The sequence below is a fragment of the Chiloscyllium plagiosum genome, unplaced genomic scaffold (assembly GCF_037043375.1).
Source record: "Chiloscyllium plagiosum isolate Xiang-an unplaced genomic scaffold, Cpla_swu_hap1 HiC_scaffold_50, whole genome shotgun sequence".
Lineage (NCBI taxonomy): Eukaryota > Metazoa > Chordata > Chondrichthyes > Orectolobiformes > Hemiscylliidae > Chiloscyllium > Chiloscyllium plagiosum.
This window is the reverse complement of record NW_028270188.1, coordinates 2,081,316-2,101,366: the sequence shown is the minus strand read 5'-3', so window position 1 is coordinate 2,101,366 and position 20,051 is coordinate 2,081,316.

Below are 20,051 nucleotides of genomic sequence, written 5' to 3'. Positions count from 1 at the left end.
TGGAAATGTTACAGAGAGAAACGAAAGCAAGGCTGGAAATGTTACAGAGATAGGAAAACAAGACTGGAGGTATTACAGAAATAGTGTGGCCTGTGCATGCTAGAATAGGTTAGTGAGATATCTTTGAACTCATTCACAGGAGATGGGGAATGGTGAACCAGCCGGAGTTTAGAGAGATAGGGACTGGTGAAGGGGCTGGCGGAGATTACGGTGATAAATGGGGCTGTAGCATGATATAAAGGTTGTAGTGATACGAAGGGTTATTGAGATACAAATGCATGTAGCGGTTGGATGAGATGGTAGGGAAAGATACAGAGATACAGGTAGATAGTTTAAAAATAGAATTGTGCAATGTCTTAATAGAGAAAATATTGTAGAAATCTGTGGAATAGACAAGGCATTTGGAGGAACTGAAGGAGTGAGACCTTGGACTGTCCAATCACAAGAGTTATAGAGTGAGTGTCATACTGCACAGAAGAGGCCCTTCGATTGATAGTAATAAAAATGGAAAAGCCCTGCAGACAGTGGACACTGGAAATCCCTCCTTCCTCACGTCTGGCGGCTAGGGCGAAATGTGGGAGAGGCGTTCTACAGACTCCTCAAGCAACAATGTGACATAACGAAGCCTCAAGTGTCAGATCAAACACGGAAGCCTCAAGTGTCAGACACGGAAACCTTCTGCTGACTCCCTTCCCTCAGCTGATGGATCAATGTCCCTCTACATTGAACACTTGGAGGACGCACTGACAGAGTGAATGAGCTGGAGAATGGATAATGGGAGGGCTATTTCAAAATCACAACCAAGAGGTGCTCAGCAGCAGGCAGCATTATTGATCGAGATGGTCGAGTCCAAAAGAACACAGCTGCGAGACTGGGTCTGCAGCGGTTCGGGAGGGAACGACTGACTGGCAGAAACATACTTGACCTCATCTTCACCACGGCTGCAGAGGCGTTGATCGATGACCAAATTGGAAACAATCACGATCGCACACAGTATTTCTGGAGACAAAGACCCATTGTGAATAGTGTGAGTGTGTACACGCGTGAGCGCACATGTGAGAGATACTATCACCATGCTGAACGGGACAGATTTCGATGAGATCTAGAACTCAGCACTGGCCTGTGAGAGGTGGTTTGGGTCATTAACAACAGCAGCAGAATCGTACTCCAGCACAATTTTAACTGTCACTGCCTGGCATATGCTCCACTTTACCCTGACCATCAGGCAAGGGGATAAACCCTTGTTCAATGGAGAATATAGGAGGGCTGGCCAAGAGCAGCACCAGGTATATCTCAAAATGAGGTAACGTTACCAAACACGACAACTTACTCACCAAATAGCATAAACAGCTAGTGACAGACAGCTCTAACCAACAAATCTGAACTAACCTCCGCAATCCTGTCACATGCAGCCAGGTTGAATGGTGGTGTCAATCAAACAACTCACTGGAGGAGGAGGATCCCCACATATCACCTTCCTCAATGATGGAAGAGCCCAACACAACAATAGAAAAGCTAAGGCTGAAACGACCACAACAATGTTGAGACAGAAGTATCGATAGGATGATCTATTTTAGTCTCCTCCAGATTGCAGTCTTCAGCTAATTTGATTCACTGTGTGTGGTAATTCCAAACGACTGGAGGGATGGGGAATGCAAAGGCTGTGGGTCCTGATAACATTCCATTCAAGCTGTTCCTGCGGGATACAGCACTGACACCGACCTGTCAAGATGGGAAACTATCCAGGTGTGTCCTGTACACACACAGACAAAACATCAGACAATCAATGCTTTCATTTCTATCATTAATAAAGGGATGGAAGAGGTCACCTACAGTGGGATCGAGCAGCACTTCCTCAGCAGCAACGTGTTCACTGAAGCTCAGTTTGGGTTCTCATCCCTTGGGCTCATTGAAGCCTTGGTTTAACGATGTCCAACAAGAGACCACGCAGCTGAATTCTAGAGGTGAGCCAACAGTGACTGCACTTAACATCATCATAACTGCATTTAACCAAGTGTTGTATCCAGGATTAACGGCAAAACTGGAGCAAATAGGAATCGTCTGCACTGGCTGAAGTTATACCTGGTACAAAGGAAGGTGGCTGGGGTTGGAGGGGAGCAGCTATCTCAGCTCTACAGCAGTTCTTCATGGGAGGGATTTCTGGGTAAGCCTGTAGATCAGAAATGGAAAGGTAAGGCACCATACTCCTATGGGATGATAGGAGACGACTGGCGGTAGTTTAACTGGACAGTCATCATGCCTCAAGTGAGGGAGAGGTTGAGTAGGACAGCCCTTTTCAGTCACTTCAGTCAGTGCAGAATTGAACCCACACTGTTCGTATTAATCCGCATTACAAACTAGCCGTCCAACTGATTGAGATAACCAAGTCCTCGCTCAGCTCCTTGGGTTAGATACTGTAATATTATTCCGTTCAGATATGTTGTCAGAAACCTCTGGAAGCCAGCTTCCTAGCTCAGAGAGAGGGACAGCATCAGTGAACGATAAGAGTGCTCTCTGCCCTCGGCCTTCAGCTGATTCATAAATGACTGTAAAATCACAATTGGGGATGTTTGCCAATGATTGGACAATGTTCAACACCATTCGTGATTTACTCAGATACTGAAGCAGTCCTTGTCCAAATGAGACAAGGACCTGGAAATATGCAGGTGTGTGCTTAACAGTGACAATACCATTTCAATTACACATGTGCCAGACAACGATTACTTCTAACAATGGAAAATTGAACCACATCCTCTAACGTTCAATGCCACCACCATAACTGAATACACACCAAGCAATATCGCGGGGATTACCGTGAACCTGAACTGGACTAACCATATGATTTTATTATCCATTCCTGTGAAGGGCTTATGCTAAAACATCGACTCTCCTGTACCTCAGATGCTGCCTGACCTGTTTTGCTTTTCAAGCGCCACCTTTTGACGCATTTAAATTCACTGGCTACAAGAATATGTCAAGGGCTATAAATTCTGCTGGAATAACTCACCTTAAAATTTCTGAAAGCCTGTCCCCTATTGCCAAGACACATGTTAAATGTGTGTGTGATTAAATACTTCCATTTGTCTGCGTGAGTGCAGCTTCACCCTTTTTCCACTGACACTCAGTAGCAGCAATACCTTCATCTACACGGTGCTCTGCAGAAATTTACCAAGGCTCCTTACAACTTACCTCTGAACCCCGACCATCAAGAAGGGCAAGGGAAGCAGATACACGGGACCCCCACCATGTTCGCGATATGTTCCAAGCCATCGACCATCCTGATTGGGAATTATATTGCCGATCCTTCAGTGTCACTGTTTCAAGTTCCCTATCTATCAATAAATGCCGTCCCAATCACATTTCATGAATAAATTAACATAAAAAAATATTGTCTAGGACTGTTCACTGCTGGACACTGTGTTTTGGGTTTTGTGAGCTCAGGCTAGTTGGTCCAGGTAGTACCTTGCTTGTTGTGAACAGCTGAAGGGATATGCTGTTTGAAACAATCTGTCAGTCTCTCAGAGGCATGGCCTAAACACCGAGCATCACACAGACACTGGCAATCTCATCCCACAATACTGAGCTCCGAGATAGACAGAAGCAACTGAAAACGTACTCATATCTGACTGGAACATGTTTAAACACACAGTGACATTGTTGCCACGAAAATCATTATGAGTGAATATTAGCAGGGAGGAAGTGAGGACTGCAGATGCTGGAGATCAGAGTCAAAAAGTGTGGTTCTGCAAAAGAAAACTCAGACGTTCAGGCAGCATCTGAGGAGCAGGAGAATCGACTATTAGTTAACAATATTAATACAAGGGAAAATAATTGCATATTTTCAAAGTCCTTGTACTTAATAATAATTTCGTCTTGGGTGTGGAAATGAGACTCATCATTTCAATGCTCCTTCCTGTGAGTTTTCATCATATTGTTGTTATAACAGTGTACTGAATAAATGGGTGGAGTTTGTCCTAATTGGACAATCTAAAGGTTGGTATTATGAAAGGATATCGGACCTTCAGTAAAGAGACTTTATGTAACGGCTGTTAACGGTTAGGACAATGCTGCAAACATTTACACAGAGATTTCCAGCTCAAGTCACACACAAGGTTGTTGGGCTGGGATCACGCTTGCCATCAATGGAGCTGCACAATTCCGTTTGGATACTGACATCGTGGAGCTAACATACACTGGATATGGTTTATGAGGGATTCAATGTAAGATACCATGTGCTGCAGGAGTCCATCACCTTTATAACACCTTCATTCAGGATCGGGTCCAAGGTTCAGAATTACAGAGTTTAGGTGGCACACAAGAGACATGATTGCAGGACATGGTTGCTAATAGGTCGTTGTTATAAATATTGAGCTGTGTCTGGACCAGCGCCATGTGCTAGCCCATTGATCAGTCTGCCCCACACACATCTCCCTGTTGTTCAGATATGTCTTTAACCAGTCTATTGTGAGCGATTGTGAGAGTAACTGCCCAGCTCCAGTTTGGAAGCTCTCTAGAAAGATATTGGAGATGGCCAGTGGTTTGGAGGTCATGGTGAGGGCCAGTAACACTGTGTCTGAATTCAGGCTTTTCCTCAAAGTCATTTTCAACAGCTTTGCTGCCTGCAAGATGGTGAAATTGGCTGTTTACTACAGTCACTGAACTGTAATAGTTAGCTGTGCACTCTGATAATTCAATTATTGTTCACTTCAATTGTTTTCAACTAAAAAACAAGGATGTTCGGTGTATTTTAAAATATGTAAGAAATAAAGTGAGATTAACTCTTCATTATACAACATGTAAAATTTACCTGTTGCATATTTTCCACAGACTAATCAAGCAATAATCAGATATTGTCTGGAAAGCAAGATTATGTGAACAGGACTATGTCCCAGGGAACATCAACATCCTCTCCGGTAGGTTCGGTCCCACTGACAGGCCACAGCCAGGTAGAGGGGGACAGCTCCTTGGTATATAGTCAATATAGGGTGGCATGGCGGCTCAGTGCTTCGCACAGCTGCCTTATAGCACCAGGGTCCCAGGTTTGATTGCAGCTTCGGGCAACTGCCTGTGTGGAGTTTGCGCATTCTCTCTGTGTTTCCTCCCACAGTCCAAAGATGTGCAGCTCAGATGAATTGGCCATGGTAAACTGCCATAGTGTTCAGTGCATTAGTCAGAGAGGTGTGTGTTGCTCTTTGGAGGGTTGGTGTGGACTGGTTGGGCCGAAGGTCCTGTTCCCATCTTGTATGGAATTTAATCTAATGATAGTGCTCAGCATTGATGCTGGATCCTGTGGCTGCTAGACTCCTCTGTGGCAGGTTATGGAGGAATCACTAAAAGGGAAACATGTAATTGACCACATCGTCACTGATCTGCCTGCTGCAGATACACGTCTCCATTTCAAATATCAGTAAGAATGGTCACTGCACAATGGGGAGCAATGGCTAACTTCACATTTTGCAGACCCTCCTTACCATGATATGTCGCCCCTTGTGTACTGAATGGGACAGAATTTACATAGATTGAATAACCAATGACGATGCAGCCATGAAGTGCAGAGGGCAATTGGCAGCAGCAGAATCATATTCTGTACAGCTCATACAGTCTGTAACCTCACAGCCAGACAGACCTCCCACTGTACAGTAGCGATCACGGCCCGACATACCTCCCACTGTACAGTAACCATCACGGCCCGAACATCCCTCCCACTGTACAGTAACCATCACGGTCCGACATACCTCCCATTGTATAGTAACCATAACGGACGGACATACATCCCACTGTACAGTAACCATCACGGCCCGATATACCTCCCACTGTACAGTGACCATCACAGCCCGGCTAACCTCCCACTCTACGGAAGCCATCAAGAGCGGCACGGTGGCTCAGTGTTTAGCACCGCTACCTCACAGCGCCAAAGTCCTAGGTACGATCCTGGCCTTGGGTGACTGTTTATGTGGATTTTGCACATTCCCCACACACCCCATACCCCCGTGTTTGCGTGGGTTTCCTCCCACAGTCCAAAAATGTGCAGGCCAGGTGAATTGACCATTCTAAATTGTCAAGTATTTTAGTCAGAAGGAAACGGGTGTGGGTGGGTTACTCTTCGGTGGGTTGGTGTGGACTAGTTCGGCTGAAGAGCCTGTTTCCACACTGTAAGGAATGTAATCTACTCTCCAAGGTACAAGTCAGGAATATGATGGAATAATCACTTGTCTGAATGATTGCAGCGCCAACAGTACACTCGTACGGACTTACTAGCAACAGACAACACAGTTGCATGTGGAGGATCATGTCTCACAAACTTGATGGATTATTTTGAGGAAGTGACAAAATTAATTAATGAGAGCATGGTGCTAGATGTTGGCCGATTGGACCTTAGTAAGGACTTTGATATCGTTCCTTATGGCAGGCTCATACAGAAGGTGAAGTGAAATGGGATCCGCCGTCAGTTAGTAAGGTGGATAGAGAACTGCTTGGCCACTGAAGACAGAGTAGTGGTAGAACAGTGTTTTTGTGACTGGAGATCTGTAAATTGATTGGCGGAGTTGCAAATTGTGAGGATGATTGCCAGAGAATACAGCAGGATATGGGTCAGCTGCAGACGTGGACGGAGAAAACACAGATGTAACTTTATTTGGACATTTGTGACGTGATGCATTTTGGAAGGTCTAATGCAGGAGAGAAGTATAAAGTGGATGGAAAAACTCCTGATTGCATCAACATCCAAAGGGATCTTTGTGTACAGCTCCACAGTTCCCTGAATGTGGTAACACGGGTGGATCGGGTGATCCAGAAGACTGACGGCAAACTTGCAGACATGGATCGGAGCATGCAGTCTGAAAATTAACAGAACATATTGCAACTGTAGAGAAACTTAGTTCGAGGTACATTTATAATATTGGGTACAGTACTGGTTGCCACATGATGTTGAAGTGTTGGAGAGGGTATGGAAACGTTTTACCAGCATGTTGTCTGGTTTGGAGGGTATTATCCAGAAGGAGAAATTGAACACACGTGGTTTGTTTGCACCTGGACATCATTGGCTATGGGGCTACCTGATAGATATTTACAAAATTATCAGAGGTATAGATGGAAGGACAGTTAGAGGTTTTTTTCCCCCAGAGTAGAAATAACAATTACTCCGGACCGTAGGTTTTAGGTAAAAGGGAGAAAGTTCTGGAGATGTGAGAGGTAAGGTTTTTTTTGCTGTTCCAGACAGAATGTAAAAGTGCCTGGAATGCACTGATGGAGGGGAAGAAGCCAATATAGCAAGGTTTAAGAGGGATCTTGGCACAAGTATGAGTATGTAGGGAATAGAATGTCATAGAAGGTATCGGAGCATAAACTTTTGTTTTTACTTTGGAATGGCATCATGTGTCAGTGCGGGCTTGCTGGGCTGAAGGGCCTGTTCCTGTACTGGACTGCTCTTTAAGTCAAGATTTGAGCAAGGAAGTGGCGAGATGCTGACTGAATGATTACTGATGATCAACAGTCACATTATTGTGGATCCCCCAACTCCCCTCCCTCCTCAACAACTTGCAGTTTCATGTCCTCCCCCACTGTGGGGAAACTCAATATGGAGATTTTGACATGTAAGTCAGATCTGGTACCTGGTGACTCCATCTCGCCGCTCGCTCTTGCAAACTGCTATCCTTGCCACCAACGTCTCGTGGGACACTGCATGAACAGAAACTGCATGTACTCCACACCCACCAATGCTGGCATTTGTCACATGCCAGCCTCACTATGCCATCCCAGCATATCTCCGACGAACTGACGGTACGCTTCTGTACTTCAATGCTGCAGCTCAGGGTGCACTGACAACTCTCATTGCAATGCTACTGCAAGGACACTGTGCTCAGGGACACATATCCAGCTCATGGACTGTCTCTCTGGGCTTCTCACACTGTGTTTGTACACACTCAATGCTGCTGCAAGGACACTGTGCTTAGGGACATCTATCCAGCTCATGGATTGGCCTTCTGGGCTGCTCATTCCGTTTTTGTGCACACTCACTTTGAGCGGACGTGAATGCTCACAGAATTGTTGCCTTGTCTTACCCCGCCCTCAAAAGTGTTTCCCCTCAGCTCGAGCTACCAGGCTCACCCGCCTGCTGTATTGCCTTGGCGTTTAGCCAGACACAAACCCAGAAAGCTGAATATCATTGTCCACAGTCAGTCACGGTCACGGTGCCCAGCACAGTGAGTCAGGGGGAGTCTCGGAAACCAGTCCGTAGCTTGGACACGGTCAGTAACGGTGCCCAGCACAGTGAGTCAGGGGGAGTCTCAGATCCCAGTCCCGGAGCTTGGACACATTCAGTCAGGCACTCGTGGTTGTTAGGGTCAGGATCCTTCCCCTGTGAGGTGGTGAGGAGCTGAATGTTGGGCCTTCTCATTCCCTCTTTGCTCTTTCTGCCCTATTGTGCGATAGTTCCTCCTGGAATGAGCGAATTATCAAGAGGTATTAGGGAGATGGAAGTGGTTGGTACAGCTGTTAGTGCTGGGTCAGCTGAGGGACAGGTGGGGAGGTGTCCTGAGTGAATGAGTGGGCAGCACAGACACCAGGCAGAGCTGACGAGCAGGACAGAGAAGAGGTTAGAGAGAAACCGAGAGAAGGTACTGCATTCAGTGAGAGTAGGAGAACATGAGTCTTGGTGGGAGGTGGGTGCAGTAACAGAGAGAGAGAGGGGGGCAAGGTCACAAAGTGTAGATAGTGGCACTTACCCTGGTTACTGACATCCTTTCTACACTGTCGGGCATTCGCCCAGAAGGCTGGCAACTCATTGGCACACGGGTCAATCTCAGACAAGCTAGCAGGTTTGGTGTCATGGCTTCCACTGCCAGTCATAGAGTCGTAGAGATGTTCAGCATGGAAACAGACCCTTCGGTCCAACCCGTCCATTCCGACCAGATATTCCAACCCAATCTAGTCCCATCTGCTAGCACCCGGCCCATATCCCTCCAAACCGTTCATATTCATATACCCATCCATATGCCTCTTTAATGTTGCAATTGTACCAGCCTCCACCACATCCTCTGGCAGCTCATTCTATACACGCACCACCCTCTGTGTGAAAAAGTTGCCCCTTAGGTCTCTTTTATATCTTTCCCTCTACCCTAAACCTATGCCCTCTAGTTCTGGACTCCCCGACTACAGGGAAAAGCCTTTGTCTATTTATCCTGGAGGAAGATAATGTCCCTGTCCTGCACCATGCCATCCACCAGAACTTCAGGGGCTCAGCCACAAAGTAGTGCCCTCAGTTTACTACCTTTCCCAATGCCCCCCCTCCCCCCACCCAGGGCAGTTTCGGATGGTCAATCCAAGATTGTAATGACCTTTTTAAAATGGCATCTGTAGCAGTGAATCTATTGCATTCTGGGATATCTGGATAGTGGGCAGTTTTCATACCTATAACAAAGCGGAAAATACTCATTGGGCTCGTATCAGGTGAAAGAAGGGACATAGAGGCAGGGCAGGTTGTTAATGAAGCAGATTCAGGACGTTGTTATTATGAGAACATTCACTTAGACCTGTGGAGACAAACCCTCTATGAAACTGACAGAAATGAAATTGGCCAAGTTTAAAGATTCAGGCCCTTGTCTTGTGCAATTTTGTCGTGCAAACTATTGGAAGTTATAAACTTAACGAGAGAGATGACCGATAAAGGAGATTCACATCCTTAAAAGAAGCTGGGGAGAAAACTCCCCGGCCATGTTTGCTCATTGTTCATCATTTTCGGTTCCTCACTGAATAGAGGCAAAGTGTCAGAGACCTGCTGATATTGTAGCTTAGTTTAGTGTGAAGCAAGGGGCTGACAGAATACTTACAGATCGAAATTCTGCGCCTCAGGAAGAACGGACGCTTAGAAAATCCCAGAGGAATCCAGGACTGTCAGCTTGAATTTAAGCAGGGAAAAATGTGTGTAATTAATCTGGCTGTTTGATTTTCATGCAGAGATTCGTACAGTTGATGTGACTTACTTGATTTGATGAGCGAACACATTGCAGTCTGCTTAAAAATGGAGCTGAAAATGTGTTGCTGGAAAAGCGCAGCAGGTCAGGCAGCATCCAAGGAACAGGAGAATCGACGTTTCGGGCATAAGCCCTTCTTTCTGAAGAAGGGCTTATGCCCGAAACGTCGATTCTCCTGTTCCCTGGATGCTGCCTGACCTGCTGCGCTTTTCCAGCGACACATTTTCAGCTCTGATCTCCAGCATCTGCAGTCCTCACTTTCTCCTGCTTAAAAATGGAAGCGAGGAGGTCCAGTTGAATGTACCAAGCAAACTGGAGATGTGCAAGTCAAGTCATTTAGGGACAACAATCAATAGAAAGAATACACAATAAATGAGCATACTATCAGTGTGGACAGATCCTAGTACAAATACCTCCCTATTTCTCCCTTCTGTTTGCTTTGAAAAGGGACAGTTAGACTGCAAATGTCAGCTCTTTTCTCTCCTTACAGATGCTGCCAGACCTGCAGAGATTTTCCAGCATTTTCTCTTTTGGTTTCAGATTCCAGCATCCGCAGTAATTTGCTTTTACCCTGAAGGTAGCCGGAAACGTCAATAATCTAAATAAGGCAGCAAATGGCACCATTTCCTCTCTCAGTTCAAGTGCAGAATATAAGAGCAAGAAGCTTATACAATAACTGTATAAATAACTAGTTCAGTCACAGCCTGTGTGCTGCATGTAGTTCTGGTCACTATATCACATGGAAGGATGGAATTAGAATGGACAGTGTAGAGGAACAATGTGAGGATTGCAGATGCTGGAAATTAGAGTCAAAGAGTGTGGTGTTGGAAAAACACAGCAGGTCAGATAGCAGGGTGCCAGGAGAATTGACGTTTCAAGCATGTTTCACTCTTGGAAGTCGTACAGAAGAGGTTTGTTATCCGAGGAAAGTGATAATGCAGTTATGAGGAAAGGATGAAGTGGAGGATGCTGAGAGAAGATTTGATTAATCTGCACATGTTGTCAAGGTCCTGGATAGAGAGGGAGAGACTGTCTTGTTCTTATTGGAGAGCTCAGTTACCAGCAGCAAATATTTAATGTAATTGGATGAAATATTAGAGAAGTAGTGAGGAAAGTTGTTATTTCACCTAGAGTAAGGAAGGGATCTGGGAGTGATGCATGGAAGCGGAGTCGAAGCAGAAACTCTGGAAAATTTTATAAATGTGCCTAGATCTGAACCTGAAGTCCTACAGTCTCTGTGGTACCATAAAAAAAGTTTTTTTTTTTGAATGGATGAAGCTGGGTGGCACCTTCTTTTTAATCAGTGCAGACAAGTTCCAGAGTAGTTTGTGTTGTAGAAATTTCTGATATTTAGACAATATCTAGATAATCAATGTAAAGGGATCTGGGAGTGGACAGAGAGGAATAGTGTGTAAGTTGATTAGCATCACAAAAATACTGATCCCAGCCTTTATACACAATGGTACTTCACTGTGGTGGTCTTTTTCTCCTTGTATAAATGCTGAAAGTCTTTGATTATGCGGTTCTCACCCATGGCCTGGGTGGGTTCGGTCACTTTGGTAAAGACAGAGATGAAGTATTCATCTCACACTCAGCCATTCCCCTTCTTCTCAGTATAAATCCTCTTTCAAGAGTTGAAACAGCCTTACTCCATCCTTTCGCATGCTCCCTTAGAGGTGTGACAACTTTATGTTGGCTCTCCGTTTCCTCATAAATCCCTCCGCTCTACCATCTCTACCCTAAACCTTCAGTATTTCTCCTGGTTCACAATTCTGTTCTCTATCTGACAGCTATTCAATTGTTCTTCCTCATCTTAAGCTTTTGCTCCACTGTCACCGAGGCAGCATTGGATTTGTTTACCCTCCCTTTCCTGTGTGAGGAACTTTTCCTCCAACGGAGCCAAGCCATTGAAGGGAGCCCATTGTTAAATTTTTCTTTTTCTGACAAACTTGGTGTTCCGGCCATACTTTCCCAGATTCATTATTGCCCCAGTGAAGGCAGCTCACTGTCGATTGATTTTTCTCAAACTCAGTCAATGCATAATATTCTCTACCATCATTCTGAATGTAACAATAAAATGATCATCGTGCCTGAAAAAGTTCGCGCCTGATACTGGATCCAATTTGCCCACCTCTTTTCCAAGATTCAACAGTACATGTTCTCTTGGGGTGGGCACATACTCCTGCAGTAAGCTCTCCTCCATGCAATCCGTCACAGCCCAGACACGGTCAGTATCCCAGTCTATATCTGGATAATGCAAGTTTCTCAACACTATCACGTTGCCATCTCTGTACGCCTTTCACTAGTTGGTGGCCTACAGACGGTCTCTCACAGCGTAACTTAATAATTTTTGTTGAATAACTCCAGACAAATTAATTCTGAACTTGGAGGTATCTACTTTCTCTAACACTCATTTACTAACAATATCTTGAACCAGTGCTTCTACACTTCATAGAACATAGAACAGTACAGCACAGAACAGACCCTTCAGCCTAAGATGTTGTGCCGACCATTGATCCTCATGTAAGGTCAACCTAATGTACGAACCCTCAAATTTCTGTGACCATATGCATGTCCAGCAGTCTCTTAAATATCCCCAATGACATCGCTTCCACAACTGCTGCTTGCAACGCATTCCATGCTCTCACAACTCTCTGCATAAAGAACCTGCCTCTGACATCCCCTCTATACTTTCCACCAAACAGCTCAAAACCATGACCTCTCGTGTTAACAATTTCTGCCATGGGAAAAAGTCTCTGGCTATTAACTCTATTTATGCCTCTCATTATCTTGGACATCTCAGTTAGGTCCCCTCTCTTCCTTCTTGTTTCCAATGAAAAAACTCCGAGCTCAGTCAACCTCTCTTCGTAAGATAAGCTCTCCATTCCAGGCAGTAGCCTGGTAAACCTCTTCTGAACCCTCTCCAAAGCATCCACATCTTTCATATAATACAGCGACCAGAACCGGACACAGTATTCCAAGTGCGGTCGAACCAAAGTTTTATAGAGCTGCAACAAGATTTCATGGCACTTAAACTCAATCCCCCTGTTAATGAAAGCCAAAACACCATATGCTTTCTTAACAACCCTTTCCACCTGGGTGGCAATTTTAAGGAAGAATGTGTCAGGTTACAGCGGGATATAGATAAGTTGCAGAGCTGGGCAGAAAGGTGGCAAATGGAGTTCAATATAGGCAATTGTGAGGTGATTCACTTTGGTAAGAGTAACAAAAAGTTGGGGTACTGGCTAATGGTCGGATACTTGGTAGTGTGGATGAGCAGTGGGATCTTGGTGTCCATGTACACAGATCTCTGAAAGTTGCCACCCAGGTAAATAGTGCGGTGAAGAAGGCATATGGCGTACTGGATTTTATTGGTAGAGGAATTGAAGTCCGGAGCTCTGAGGTCATGTTGCAGTTGCATACGACTCTGGTGCTACCGCATCTTGAGTATTGTGTGCAGTTTTGGTCACCATGCTATAGGAAGGATGTTGAGGCACTGGAACGGGTGCAGAGGAGGTTTACCAGGATGTTGCCTGGTATGGTAGGAAGATCGTATGAGGAAAGGCTGAGGCACTTGGGGCTGTTTTCATTGGAGAAAAGAAGGTTTAGGGGTGACTTGATAGAGGTGTACAAGATGATTAGCAGTTTAGATAGGGTTGACCATGAGAACCTATTTCCATGTATGGAGTCAGCTATTACGAGGGGGCATAGCTTTAAATTAGGGGGTGGTAGGTATAGGACAGATGTTAGGGGTAGATTCTTTACTCAGCGAGTCGTGAGTTCATGGAATGTCCTGCCAGTAGCAGTGGTGGACTCTCCCTCTTTATGATCATTTAAACGGGCATTGGATAAGCATATGGAGGATAGTGGGCTAGTGTAGGTTAGGTGGGCTTGGATCGGTGCAACATCAAGGGCCAAAGGGCCTGTACTGCGCTGTATATTTCTATGTTCTATGTTCTATGTACCTGCACACCAAGATCCTGCTGTTCCTCCACACTGCCAAGAATCCTGTCTTTAATCCTATACTCAAATTTCAACTTCGACCTTCCAAAATGCATCACCTCACATTTATCGAGGTTTAACTCCATCTGCCACCTTTCAGCCCAACTCTGCATTCTGTCAATGTCACGCTGCAGCCTACAATAGCCCTCTATACTGTCAAAGACACCTCCAATCTTTGTGTCGTCTGCAAACTTGCTAACCCATCCTTTAATCTCCCTATCCAAATCATTATTAAAATTTACAAAGAGTAGAGGCCCAAGAACAGAGCCCTGCAGAACACCACTCACCACTGACTTCCAGGCAGAACGCTTTCCTTCAACTACTACTCACTGTCTTTTGTCGACCAGCCAATTCTGTATCAGACAGCTAAACTTCCCTGTATCCCATTCCTCCTGACATTCTGAACGAGCCAACCATGGGGAACCTTTTGACATGCCTTGCTGAAGTCCATATACACCACATCCACAGCTCGACCTTCAACAACGTGTCTAGTAACATTCTCAAAGAGCTCAATAAGTTTTGTGAGGCATGACCTCCCCCTCACAAAGCCGTGCTGACTGCATTTAATCAAGCCATGCTCTTCCAGATAGTCATAAATCCTATCCATCAGAGTCCTTTCTAACACCTTTCAGACGACAGACGTGAGACTGACTGGTCTTTAATTGTTGGGGATTTCCCTATTTCGGTTCTTGAAGAGAAGAATTACATTTGCCTCCCTCCAGTCTTCAGGTATGACTCCGGTGGAGAGCGAGGATGCAAAGATCTTTACAAGCGTCGAAGCAATCACATTTCTCGCTTCCCAAAGCAGCTGAGGACAAATCTGGTCTGGCCCTGGCGACTTGACAATCTTAATATTTGTCAAAATTTTCAGCACATCAGCTTCCTCAATCTCTATCGGTTCCAGCATGCTTACCTGCTCCTCAATGGTTTCATTCACGACAAGGTCCTTTTCATTAGTAAAGACAGAAGCAAAAAACACAGTTAGGGCTTTCCCTACCTCTTCAGACTCGATACACAAGTTCCCTATGCTATCTCTGATCGGCCCTACTCTTTCTTTGATCATTCTCTTATTCCTCACATACGTGTAAAATGCCTTTGCATTCTCCCTAATCCTTCCTGCCAAGCCTTTTTCATGTCCCCTCCTGGCTCTCCTCAGACCATTTTGAACTCCTTCCTCGCCTGATTGTAATCCTCTAGAGCTGAGCAAGACCCTTGCTTCCTCCACCTTACGTCAGCTGCCTTCTTTCCTTTGACGAGAAGCTCATCCGTTCTCGTCATCCAAGGTTCCTTTATCTTACCCCTTCTTGCCTGTCTCATTTATGCATCACTCGCAATAACTGTTTCTTAAACAGACTCCACATGTCTATAGTGCCCTTTCCATGGAGCAATTGCTCCCAGTCCATGCTTCCCAACTCTCGTCTGATAGCATCATAGTTTCCTTTTCCCCAATTAAATATCCTCCCATTGTGCTTGCTTCTCTCCTTCTCCATAGCTATGTAGAATGTGAGGCACTTGTGGTCACTATCACCTAAATGCTCTCCCACTGCAAGATCTGACACCTGCCCCGGCTCATTGCGGAGCACCAAATCCAAAATGGCCTCTCCCCTCGTCGGCCTTTCAATGTGCTGAGTTAGGAAACCCTCCTGAACACACCTTACAAAACAGCTCCTTCCAAACCATCTGCTCGAAGGAGGTTCCAATCAATTTTGGGAAAGTTAAAGCCACCTATTACAACTACACGACTCCATTCAACTTTTTTCCAAAATCTGCTGACCAATGCTTTCTTCAATCTCCCTGCTGTTGTTGGGTGGTCTGTCGTAAACCCCTAATGAGGTGACTGCTCCCTTACTGTTCCTAATTTCCACCCATACTGACTCAGTAGGCAGACCCTCCTCGACAATGGTAACTTCTGTATCTGTGATACCCTCTCTGATTTCCTTTCTGAATTCCTTGTATGTGGTGTCCCTCAAGGGTTGGCCAGCACGGTGGCTCAGTGGTGAGCACTGCTGCCTCACAGCACCAAGGTCGCAGGTCGATTCCAGCCTCGGGCGACTGTCTGTGTGGAGTTTGCATATTCTCCTAGTGTCTGCGTGGGTTTTCTCGGGGTGCTCCGGTTTCTTCCCACAGTCCAAAGATGTGCAGGTTAGGTGAAATGACCATCCTAAATTGCCCGTAGTTTTAGGTGCATTAATCAGGGGTAAATGTATGGGAATGGGTCTGGGTGGGCTCCTCTTCGGAGGGTCAGTGTGGACTTGTTGGGCCGAAGGGCCTGTTTCCATACTGTAGGGAATCTCAAGATCTATCCTTGGCCCATCCTGTATCTCAACTACATACTGTCAGGAAATGACACCATCGAAAAATACCGTGTTGGGTTTCACATGTACACTGACAATGCCCAGTACTCCCTGGCCATCATCCCTCACCACTGCTCCACTGTTACTCAGTTATCAAACTGCTAACCATGCTCCCAAAACTCGATTAGCTGCAATTTCCTCAAATGAAACATTGTCATGGTTAAACCCATTGCCTTCAGTTGCTATTACAAATACATTTCCCTTACTACTGAGCCCCTCCCTCTCACTGAGAAATGCCTGAGGAAGCACTACACTCTTCACAATATTGCTGTCATATCTGACCCCAAGGTGACCTTCTAATCAGACATCTACACAATCACAAGCACCAGGAATTCCAATCTCTAAATTGTTGCTTGTCTCTCCCTCACCCCAACTCCATTGCGACTGAAACGCCTTACCCGTGCTGGTGTTGCCTTAAACTTGATGAATCTGAAGCAGAACCCTTGATTCCGTGACTGACTCAGAATATGCTAGCTTTCTGTGTTTCCTGCACAATTACCCCCAGTCCCTTTGTGGTGCAACTGTCTACAGTTTCCACCATTTAAATAGTAACTCTGTTCTTTTACTATCACCTCCAAAACTACCAACGTCCCATTTTCCCAACTTATACTCCATCCGGCAACTTGGTGCCCCCTTCTCCTGTGCATCTCTCGCTATTCACAATCCTCTTCGAACTTTACAGTTATGCCTTTTCTGGCAGATTCCACCCCCCTCCCCAATTCTTCTAAATGTTTACTAGGAGTCCTCGGCAGTGGGAAGCATGCATAGTTGCCATTCTTTTAGGGACACTCTTTTGAATGACTGGGAGGAGCTTGCTACCCATTGGTCAGAATGGAGACAATTTGCCCCTGAAGTGCGTGAGCCTTTCACACCCCATGTCTTATTGATGAGGCACAGCGGCAGCACGGAAGGAAAGAAAAGGAAGCAAATCCTGCTCTCCACATCTCACTGAATCTTGGAACATTCTGTCCCATGTGTCAAAGATCTGCTCTGTTCAGTCACATGAAGTCCCAAGGTGGAAATTCATAGAAACCCACGTAGATTTCCCCCTGAATTGATTGCTGACCTCCACAAGGGGTAACGTGTACAGTTATCCTGGGCCAGGATGAAGGGATAGTGAGAGTTTCTAATCTGAACTGACAGTGACGGATTTTATACACTTGTATTATAGGATACTACAGGTGGACATTCAGATGGTAATCTCAGTCATTGTAATGCCAAACTCTGATTGAATTACTCAATTCATCAGGACCTGGATATTTGAATTGTGTGTGAGTGTTGTGTTCCAGCTCAATCCCATTTGCTGCATAAAAGTTCTCCTTTGAATCAGACCATTTTCTCAATAGGTGTCCCCTAAATCTTCAACGTGTCATGTTATCCTTGTATAATGAGCTGATTGGTGTAAGGTTTATTATTATAATGTGTAACTTTTGTAAAACCCTCTCTCACAGGGTACCCTCAACTTAATTTGCTACAATCTCAGTTTCCCCAAACCCCCGATTCCCCAATGTCTGTTTGCTCTCTATAAGGTACACATCAGGATTGTGTTGGAACATTCTCCACTTGCCTCCATCAGTGCAACTTGCAACAATATTAAAGAAAGTGAACACCGTCCAGGACAAGGCACTGTGTCTGAGTGGAGTCCCATCCACCACCTTTAACATTCCCTCTCCCCACCCCCAAGGTACAGTGGCATCACTGTGTAAAAGGTAAAGTCAGCATTGTCCTACCAGACCATAGGGATGCTCTCTCATCAGGGAGAGATGTGTGGTGGTGGTTTAACCTGAAGGTTACCGCAGATCAGGCAACGGGGGATGTTGGGAAGGAGAGTCTCTCTATTGTAGATCGATATTCTGTATGTATCAGCAACACCGATATCATACCAATGAATAATGTAAAAAAATCCAAAATACACTACTAAAATCCCCCATTCCTTGAACTATACTGGTAAATCTCCTGTGCCCCCTCTCAGGTTCCCTGCCATCCTTCCCAATGTGTGGGCGATCTCTGGTTTGCACAGACCCAACTGCTCTGTGTTCTTGTGGGTGATTTAATCATCGAAAAACAGTTGCACTAACCTCACTCTCTGTAAGTTTGCGAGACACAGAAATTCCAATAGCATTTAATACATATTTAGGTGCACGCTTGCGATACCAAGACAGATTATGCGATGGACTGTGTATTGGAAAATGGATTACGATAGTTTGGTGCTAGTTTTCTTTACTGGCACAGACTCAATGGAACGCAGAGCCTTTTTTTCTGTGCTGTAAATCTCTAGACACTTAATATAGGTATATGACAGGCCACATTTGAAACCAGGTCAGAAAAGGTGACATTAGAATGGTCAATGTGTTTGGGAGGGAAGTGAGATGGAGAGGTTTAGGAGGAAATTCTGGAGCTTGGCGCAGGAATCTGAAAGGGCCATCATCAAGTGAGGAATAAAAATGGGGAATCCTCAAGGCTACAATCAAAGAAAGGTACATATAGCCGTCCAATACCGCCCCGAGCCAGACCCTCACCACCGTGCACACACCACCTACAGTCTGACCCACACTGCTGTTCCCACACTACCCTCTGCCTGACCCTCACTGCTGCCCACACACCGCTCTCAATCTGACCCTCAATGCCATCCAACACTGCCCCCAGTCTGACCCTACCTGCCGTCCACACACCGCCCCTAGCCTGTCACTCACTGCCATCCACATTGCCCCCGGACGACAATCCCGGCCGTCCACAAACCTGCGCTAGCCTGACCCTCAAAGCCATCCAACACTGACCACGACCACCGCCCACACATCGTCCCCAGTCTGTTTCTCACCACTGTCCACACATTGTCCCCAGCCTGACCCTCACTGCCCCCACTCTCCGCACCCAGCTTGACACTCTCTACCCACACACTCTGCCCCAGCCTGACCCTCACTGCCGTCCAAAACCACCTGCAATCTGACCCTCACTGCCCCCACACACCGCCCCCACCTGACCCTCACCGTCGTCCACACACCGCCCCAACCTGACCTCACTGCCGTCCATACTCCGCCCCCAGACTGACCCTCACCGCCGCCCACACACCGCCTCCAGCCTGACCCTCACCGCCGTCCATATATCGACCCAACCTGACCTCACTGCCGTCTATACACCGCCCCCAGACTGACCCTCACTGCCGTCCACACACTGCCCCCAGCCTGGCCCTCACCACTGTCCACACACCGCCCCCAACCGGACTTCATTACCGTCCACATACCGCCCCAGAGTGACCTTCATTGCCGTCCACACACCGCCTCCAGCCTGACCCTCACCGCCGTCCACACACTGCCCCCAGCCTGACCTCACCGCCGACCCAACACCGCCCACAGCATGCCCTTCACCGCCATCAACACATGACCCCCAGCCTATCCCTCACCGCCGTCCACATTGTAATGCAGTCCACACCACACCCACCACACTGTAATGCAGTCACAAACTACACTTTACTGACTCCACACGGTCCTAGTTTGAAGACAATCCTCTTTGGTTTTCCCATTTCACTGAAGATATTTCTATACCTTTTATACTGCACTGCCATTCTGGTTACAGTGCTGCCTATCTCTCACTGTCTCATTTATCCTAATTCCTTTTGAAAGATACTTCAACCAACAGACACACAAAGTTCCAGAAAGAGCTTTATTTATTTGCAGATGCATTATTTATTTTATTTGTGCACAACACACAATTTGAAAACACAGAA